This window comes from Symphodus melops, assembly GCF_947650265.1.
Source record: "Symphodus melops genome assembly, chromosome: 2".
In the NCBI taxonomy this organism is placed as follows: Eukaryota; Metazoa; Chordata; class Actinopteri; order Labriformes; family Labridae; genus Symphodus; species Symphodus melops.
In genome coordinates this window covers 8,153,996-8,163,452 of record NC_136692.1, presented here as the reverse complement: position 1 = coordinate 8,163,452, position 9,457 = coordinate 8,153,996, and positions in this window count along the sequence as shown.

The window sequence follows — 9,457 nt, the reverse complement described above, 5'->3', positions numbered from 1 at the left end:
GGAGCTAATGTTAGCCAGAAGGCTAGCGCTTTCACAACTAAAATGAGAATATCATATCCTGGGAGGGCCCATTCACTTCTTTCGAGGGGCCAAGCGTTTTTCTGTGCACTCTGGCAAACCCACAGGTGTTGCAGTGATGAAAGTAGGAGAGCAAACTGGTTTAAAGAATTCATTCCACCCTGAACTTTAAAGTCTCAACATTACATTTACAACCAGTGTCACTGAGAAAATATTGAAAGTCTCAAATGGTCGGGATGTATGGATACACACCCGAGATACCTTTTTTCACCAACCAATTTCTACACCAATGTGTTCCTAAAGGTGTGTAGTTACACATAAAAAAACATTTAATTTCAACTCCCGTAGGAAAATCCGTGAGAGCTGCTGAAACTTTGGATACTTGGAACCATTTTTTTGAAAATTTGACTTTTTTTTACATATACCATAAATAGCATGTGAGGGGTCAAATTAGGGGGGTTTTAGGATGCTGAATCCATTGCAAGCATTTATTTTGCACTAAGACCACTCCTTGGAAGAGAAAAGGCCATGTACTCTTTTACATGTGAATGATTTATTTTATTTCAGTATCTTGAATATTAGTTTGAGAGCAACACTGCTGCACGATGTCAAATTTCTCAGAAGTCTAGGTCAGAGTCATCTCCAGACTCTTCATCAGCATGGATACAGTTCTTGCATGTAATGCCTTTACAATTTCCGCAAGCCGAGACACATTTGACACCATTCTTCTTGCAGCTGCACCGCTGGTTGCTGCAATCTCCATTGCAATTGCAGCTTGTGAACTGGAGTAGCTCCTCCGGAGCCATAGGGTCTAGTGTTGGAACTGGCTCATAACCGTGAACTCCTAACATCCATCCATAATCACTCGGGTCAAAAGACATGCTCTTCAGAAGCATCCAGTCCTGGGTTTGGAGATAGGCACGGAGAGAATGCTGAGCAGCTGCACCCTCTGTTGGAGGAAGAGTTTCTGGTTTAATCAGCCCAGCTGCTGCCTTCTGTGAGAACATACTATACCGAATTGCACCTAAAGTACTTCCTGGTGCATTATATATGTGCTGGAAGATCCTTATACCAGCCCTGATTACTGCCTCCTTAGTAGCTTGCAAGTCAAGGAAGATGTCCATGTGTTCATCAATGTCTCCTGCACAAAACTTGTCAAAGAGAGTTGATTTCCCGTGGCCCCCGATTGCAGAAACTGTGTCACAACCGGTGAAAGCATGACAAAAGAGCAGGTAGCGTCTCTGTCTTTCTGAGAGAGCTTCTCTGATCTTCCTCACATCATAAGAGCCCTTTGACGTGGTTAATGACAGTGGATAATTGGTGCTTAAGCTATGGTGTACCAACATTACAAGCACGTCTGCATCTTCAGCCCGCACCTGGAAATAGAACAAGATATGTTAAGAGCATCTTCCACTGTGCAAAAAATCTGTACAATTGTGAAGTTATTTTACAATGCTAATGCGCGTCCTTTCTGAGGACAAAAACACTTGCTTAACAATATGCCAAATCAAAATACAGTACAGCATAGCAAAATATCATCCACATAATTGTGTTGATGTAATTAATGTAACATTGTCATAAAATGTTTTACTAACCTCAACAGGGCAATCTTTAGCAGCAGCCAGTGCTGCTCTCACAATTAATGTGTCAGCATCATTGTCACCCTGCTCCACAGTGATCTGATGTCTCCAGAATGTTGAAGAGAGGAGATGGACAAGCTCACACTTGTTATGAATGTTGTCCAAGAACTTTGCCCGTGGTGTCAAATGTATCATATCTGGTCGAATCTGTAGATCACAGCAGGAGTTCTTGGTACGCCGGATGTGGTCATGATCTTTTGGTGAGCTTCTATAGCCATCAAAGACCACAATGATCTTCTGGGAGCGACTGCCAAGACACTGCACATACCTCAGGTAACTGTCTGCAATCTCCTGCCAAGTCTGACCTTGTTACCACTTTACCATGTAGAGTAGCCATCCTCCATCAACCACCAGACTGGAGCAGGGTTGGTCTGTGAGGTCAAGCGGAAGTCTTTCAGACTTGTCTTGGAAAAGCCTGATTTGTTCGCCTTGTTCATTTTTTGATCTTTGTTGTTGAATAATGACAAAGGGAATGGAGTCAGCTCATACTCTAAGCTTGTCTCAACTGTCATGTCCCGTTGGGACAAGATTATCAGTCGGTTGAACAACTTGAGTGAGTTTAGGTAAATCTTCTTGTCATTGACCTTGGGAACTTTCTGAGCGATGGCAGGGCCTGTACCTTGAACTTTACTTCCATGGTTGATGTCACTGACTGTCCATCCAGCTTTATCTGCATCTCTCTCCCAACTTCAGCTGCTCTCTCAGCATTGACTTTGTCACCCGCAGTGCTTGTAAATCCTGTTGAGAAGGACACAAGCAAGTGCTTGTCTCGATCATGGTCAAATGGGTTGTTCTCCTCAAACCATTTGAGGGTAAGTTCAACTGCTTCAGCGTCTCGTTTCATCATCATTCTGGAAAGGTCTTTATGGAGTGGATCATGTTTCTTGACACCTTCCTCCATGCGCCGGTTGACATCGGAGAAATGGTTGAGGGTCTGTATCCAGCACTTGTGGCCTGAATCACTATTTCTCATCCTCCCTCTGCTCAACCCACCACCTGACTTGGCCAACTGGACTGAGGGCAATTCAACTGAGGGAGACTGAACTGAAGCCAACTGAACTGAAGCCAACTAAACTGAGGGCAAATTAACTGAGGGCAATTCAACTGGGGGAGACTGAACTGAAGCCAGCTGACTTGAAGCCAATTGAACTGAGGGAAATTGAACTGAAGCCAACTGAGCTAGGGCAAGTGAAGCCAACTGGACTGAGGCCAACTGAACTAATAGCAACTGAGGCCAACTGAACTGAAGGCAATTAAACTGAGGACAACTGAACTGAAGCCAAGTGAACTGAGGGCAAGTGAAGCCAAGTGAACTGAGGGCAAACAATCTGAGGTCAACTGAAGCCAGCTGAACTGAGGGCAATTCAACTGAGGGCAACTGAAGTGAGGGCAACTGAAGCCAACTGAACTGAGGCCAAATGAACTGAGGGCAATTCAACTGAGGGCAACTGAACTGAAGCCAGCTGACTTGAAGCCAGCTGATCTGAGGGCAATTCAATTGAGGGCAACTGAAGTGAGTTCAACTGAAGCCAACTGAACTGAGGCCAAATGAACTGAGGGCAATTCAACTGAGGGCAACTGAAGTGAGGGCAACTGAAGCCAACTGAACTGAGGCCAAATGAACTGAGGGCAATTCAACTGAGGGCAACTGAACTGAAGCCAACTGAAATGAGGGTAAGTGAAGCCAACTGAACTGAGGGCAAGAGAAGCAAACTGAACTGAGGGCAAGAGAAGCAAACTGAACTGAGGGCAACTAAAATTAGGGAACTGAAGCCAACTGGACTGAGGGCAATTCAACTGAGGGAGACTGAACTGAAGCCAACTGAACTGAAGCCAACTGAACTGAGGGCAAATGAACTGAGGGCAATTGAACTGAAGCCAACTGAGCTAGGGCAAGTGAAGCCAACTGGACTGAGGCCAACTGAACTAATAGCAACTGAAGCCAACTGAACTGAAGGCAATTCAACTGAGGACAACTGAACTGAAGCCAAGTGAACTGAGGGCAAACAATCTGAGGGAAACTGAAGCCAACTGAACTGAGGTCAACTGAAGCCAGCTGAACTGAGGGCAATTCAACTGAGGGCAACTGAAGTGAGGGCAACTGAAGCCAACTGAACTGAGGCCAAATGAACTGAGGGCAATTCAACTGAAGGCAACTGAAATGAGGGTAAGTGAAGCCAACTGAACTGAGGGCAAGAGAAGCAAACTGAACTGAGGGCAACTAAAATTAGGGAACTGAAGCCAATTGGACTGAGGGCAATTCAACTGAGGGAGACTGAACTGAAGCCAACTGAACTGAAGCAAACTGAACTGGGGGCAAATGAACTGAGGGCAATTCAACTGGGGGAGACTGAACTGAAGCCAGCTGACTTGAAGCCAACTGAACTGAGGGCAAATGAACTGAGGGCAATTCAAATGAGGGCAACTGAACTGAAGCCAGCTGACTTGAAGCCAGCTGAACTGAGGGCAATTCAACTGAGGGCAATTCAACTGAGGGCAACTGAACTGAAGCCAACTGAAATGAGGGTAAGTGAAGCCAACTAACCTGAGGGCAAGTGACGCCAACTGAACTGAGGGCAAACAATCTGAGGGAAACTGAAGCCAACTGAACTGAGGTCAACTGAAGCCAGCTGAACTGAGGGCAATTCAACTGAGGGCAACTGAAGTGAGGGCAACTGAAGCCAACTGAACTGAGGCCAAATGAACTGAGGGCAATTCAACTGAGGGCAACTGAACTGAAGGCAACTGAAACGAGGGTAAGTGAAGCCAACTGAACTGAGGGCAAGAGAAGCAAACTGAACTGAGGGCAACTAAAATTAGGGAACTGAAGTCAATTGGACTGAGGGCAATTCAACTGAGGGAGACTGAACTGAAGCCAACTGAACTGAAGCAAACTGAACTGAGGGCAAATGAACTGAGGGCAATTCAACTGGGGGAGACTGAACTGAAGCCAGCTGACTTGAAGCCAAATGAACTGAGGGCAAATGAACTGAAGCCAACTGAACTGGGAGCAACTGAAGCCAGCTGACTTGAAGCCAACTGAACTGAGGGCAAATGAACTGAGGGCAATTCAACTGAGGGCAACTGAACTGAAGCCAGCTGACTTGAAGCCAGCTGAACTGAGGGCAATTCAACTGAAGCCAACTGAACTGGGAGCAACTGAAGCCAGCTGACTTGAAGCCAACTGAACTGAGGGCAAATGAACTGAGGGCAATTCAACTGAGGGCAACTGAACTGAAGCCAGCTGACTTGAAGCCAGCTGAACTGAGGGCAATTCAACTGAGGGCAACTGAAGTGAGGGCAACTGAAGCCAACTGAACTGAGGCCAAATGAACTGAGGGCAATTCAACTGAGGGCAACTGAACTGAAGCCAACTGAAATGAGGGCAAGTGACGCCAACTGAACTGAGGCCAAATGAACTGAGGGCAATTCAACTGAGGGCAACTGAACTGAAGCCAGCTGACTTGAAGCCAACTGAACTGAGGGCAAATGAACTGAGGGCAACTGAACTGAAGCCAGCTGACTTGAAGCCAGCTGAACTGAGGGCAATTCAACTGAGGGCAACTGAAGTGAGGGCAACTGAAGCCAACTGAACTGAGGCCAAATGAACTGAGGGCAATTCAACTGAGGGCAACTGAAGTGAGGGCAACTGAAGCCAACTGAACTGAGGCCAAATTAACTGAGGGCAATTCAACTGAGGGCAACTGAACTGAAGCCAACTGAAATGAGGGTAAGTGAAGCCAACTGAACTGAGGGCAAGAGAAGCAAACTGAACTGAGGGCAACTAAAATTAGGGAACTGAAGCCAACTGGACTGAGGGCAATTCAACTGAGGGAGACTGAACTGAAGCCAACTGAACTGAAGCCAACTGAACTGAGGGCAAATGAACTGAGGGCAATTCAACTGGGGGAGACTGAACTGAAGCCAGCTGACTTGAAGCCAGCTGAACTGAGGGCAATTCAACTGAGGGCAACTGAAGTGAGGGCAACTGAAGCCAACTGAACTGAGGCCAAATGAACTGAGGGCAATTCAACTGAGGGCAACTGAACTGAAGCCAACTGAAATGAAGGTAAGTGAAGCCAACTGAACTGAGGGCAAGAGAAGCAAACTGAACTGAGGGCAACTAAAATTAGGGAACTGAAGCCAACTGGACTGAGGGCAATTCAACTGAGGGAGACTGAACTGAAGCCAACTGAACTGAAGCCAACTGAACTGAGGGCAAATGAACTGAGGGCAATTCAACTGGGGGAGACTGAACTCTTTCTGCTCTGCTCTACTCTGCTGTCATATGGGGTCCCACAGGGTTCAATTCTAGGACCCCTGCTTTTCTCATTGTACCTGCTTCCCCTGGGTTCCATCCTGAGAAAGCATGGTATCTGTTTTCACTGTTATGCTGACGATAGTCAGATTTATGTGCCACTGAAGAAGAAAGATGTCTTCTGTCTGGATCCACTTCTGTCATGTCTTGAAGACATCAAGTCCTGGATGTCGTTGAACTTTTTAAAATTTAACGACAACAAAACTGAAGTGATGGTGTTTGGCCCGAGTGGCTGTGTTAAAACCCCCACTGTTGACTTGGGCCCTTTGGCACACTTTTTGAAGCCGACGGTCTCAAACCTGGGCTTTAAGATGGACAGTGATTTTAAATTGGATCTGCAAATTGGTGCAGCTGTTAAATCCAGCTTCTTTCACCTAAGGCGGCTGGCAAAGGTGAAGCCTTTTATTTCACAAAAGAACTTTGAAACAGTAATCCATGCCTTCGTCACATATCGGCTGGATTACTGCAACGCACTATACTTCGGAGTCAGCCAGTCCTCCCTCGCACGGCTCCAGTTAGTTCAGAATGCTGCTGCTCGCCTCCTAACCGGAGCACGAAAGAGGGAGCACATTACCCCAATTCTGGCCTCCCTCCACTGGCTGCCTGTGCACTTTAGAGTTCATTTTAAGATTCTTTTATTTGTTTTTAAATCTTTAAATGGTCTCGCCCCACCTTACCTCTCTGAGCTGCTCCATCCCTACACTCCTGCCCGGTGCCTCAGGTCAGCTGACCAGCTGCTCCTGGAGGTACCGAGGTGTAAGCGGAAGCTCAGAGGGGATAGGGCTTTTTCTTCTGCCGGTCCCAAACTCTGGAACGACCTCCCTCTCCATATAAGACACGCCCCCTCACTGTCCATTTTTAAAACTCATCTTAAAACACATTTTTATTCTTTGGCTTTTAACCCAGCATGAGACTCTGTTCTTGTTTTAGTGTTTTATTGTTTTTATTGTTTTAACCCTGTTAGTGTTTTACTTATGTTTTATGTTTGTGCTCTTCATGGATGTACAACACTTTGTCACAGCCATGGCTGTTTAAAAGCGCTTTATAAATAAAGTTGAGTTGAGTTGAGTTGAGTTGAAGCCAGCTGACTTGAAGCCAACTGAACTGAGGGCAAATGAACTGAAGCCAACTGAACTGGGAGCAACTGAAGCCAACTTAACTGAGGGCAATTGAAGTGAGGGCAATTGAACTGAAGCCAACTGAGCTAGGGCAAGTGAAGCCAACTGGACTGAGGCCAACTGAACTAATAGCAACTGAAGCCAACTGAACTGAAGGCAATTCAACTGAGGACAACTGAACTGAAGCCAAGTGAACTGAGGGCAAGTGAAGCCAAGTGAACTGAGGGCAAGTGAAGCCAAGTGAACTGAGGGCAAACAATCTGAGGGAAACTGAAGCCAACTGAACTGAGGTCAACTGAAGCCAGCTGAACTGAGGGCAATTCAACTGAGGGCAACTGAAGTGAGGGCAACTGAAGCCAACTGAACTGAGGCCAAATGAACTGAGGGCAATTCAACTGAGGGCAACTGAACTGAAGCCAACTGAAATGAGGGTAAGTGAAGCCAACTGAACTGAGGGCAAGAGAAGCAAACTGAACTGAGGGCGCCAAAAATTAGGGAACTGAAGCCAACTGAACTGAGGGCAAATGAACTGAGGGCAATTCAACTGAGGGAGACTGAATTGAAGCCAGCTGACTTGAAGCCAACTGAACTGAGGGCAAATGAACTGAGGCCAACTGAACTGAAGCCAACTGAGCTAAATGCTATAGGAAAAATACAACACATAAAAAATGTGGCTAATAAGATTTAATCTTGCATTCAATAACATGTAAAACAAGCTTTACAATGACACCCCCTGAGTAAAAAAAACAAACAAAAAGAAAACTACCATTCTAACACTGTGTCAGTTTGTGAAAGAGGTCATAGGCCGACTTAGTTTTAATGCTTTTTAAAGGAGCTTTAAGTGGGTAGAAAAACTGAAAAGAAAAAGAAATAGGCTAATACAACGAGGGGCTGAAACTAAAAACACAAACTGAGCAACTGTTGGTTTAAAAAAAGAAGCTTAGACTTAAATATTTGAACACTGGATCATACATGTCTAAATGTATCAACACAAGTGCTTCAAATAAAAACGAGGTCATATTTTTAAACATAAATGAAAATGGAAACTTAATGGTCAGCAGTGACGACATTCTCGAGAGACAAACACAACACAACCAAGTTACACTGTGAAGATGAACTTGTAGAGAACGGTGAAGTGACACACAATCAGACCACTCGTGTATGAGATCCCAGGATGTGTGGAAGCAGCCGTGTTGGTGGTGGAGTTTGTATTCGTTGAGTTGGATGTTATGGCAGCTGTCATCATGGCTGTGTTGGCTTTGGTTGTGGCTGCGGCGGCCGTGGCTGCGGTGGTTGCACCTCCGGCGGTTGCACCTCTGGCAGTGGTAGCTCCAGCGGTTGCACCTCTGGCAGTGGTAGCTCCAGCGGTTGCACCTCTGGCAGTGGTAGCTCCGGCAGGGATGACTGCTGATGTTACTGATGCTGTTGATCACAAAAAAGACAAAAACCCATCATTATAAGAGAGGTCTGTGTCCCTCTCCCCCACAAATTACTGTGATAACACAAACAGAAAACGTTTCTCACCAATGACCAGGAGCTGTATGAGAAGCATTGTAAAGGTTGGTTTTATCTAAAAGGAGAAAGAAAGTGTAACTCTTTCCATTCACTCAAAAATTAGGATTTACTCAAACTACGAGTTTGTTCTTCAAGATAGTATCTAACAGAAGCAAACATGTCATGAACATACAATGAAAATGAATCTGACTGTTGCAGGGAAATAAGATGAGCCATTTTTATTCAAATGAAAGACAAAAAAATCCCTTCTACTCACACAGTGTCTCTGGAGTTCACTCGTATAGAAATCTGCAATCTGTCCTGCTCACTCTCGTCCCAGTGTTTGGCTCATTCCCTCAGTTTGGGGCTGACTTTATACAGCCAAAGACAGACATGAAAAATGGTGCCATGCTCGCCTTACATATTTGATGAATGATCATTCCATTCACATTGTTCACCAACGTTTTAAAAATGTATCTTTGTTTATCTGTGCATTTTAAAGGATGTCCCATCAGTCTACTGCAACTGAAAGGACTAACAATGCAAACAGGTTGGTGACGAACAGAAGGAGGTGTCTCATCGTGTCACACAAAGACAGCAGTGTGTATGTGACAATTTTGAATTATTTGTTCACAGGCTCTTTTGGTAGTTCTTGAACAATGAATGTTTCATGTAAAGTCACAGGTATGAGAACAAGCCAGCTTTCTTTGTGTGCAAACCGCTCTCAACATTTCCTCGGCTATTTCTGGCAAACACACTCGTCTCGTGATGTTCTTCATGTTCTGGTAAAAATGTTAAAAAGAAAACATTTAGCTTGAGTAATAATCTTTAAATGTAATTAATAACTCAACTATACCAATAGTTCTGGT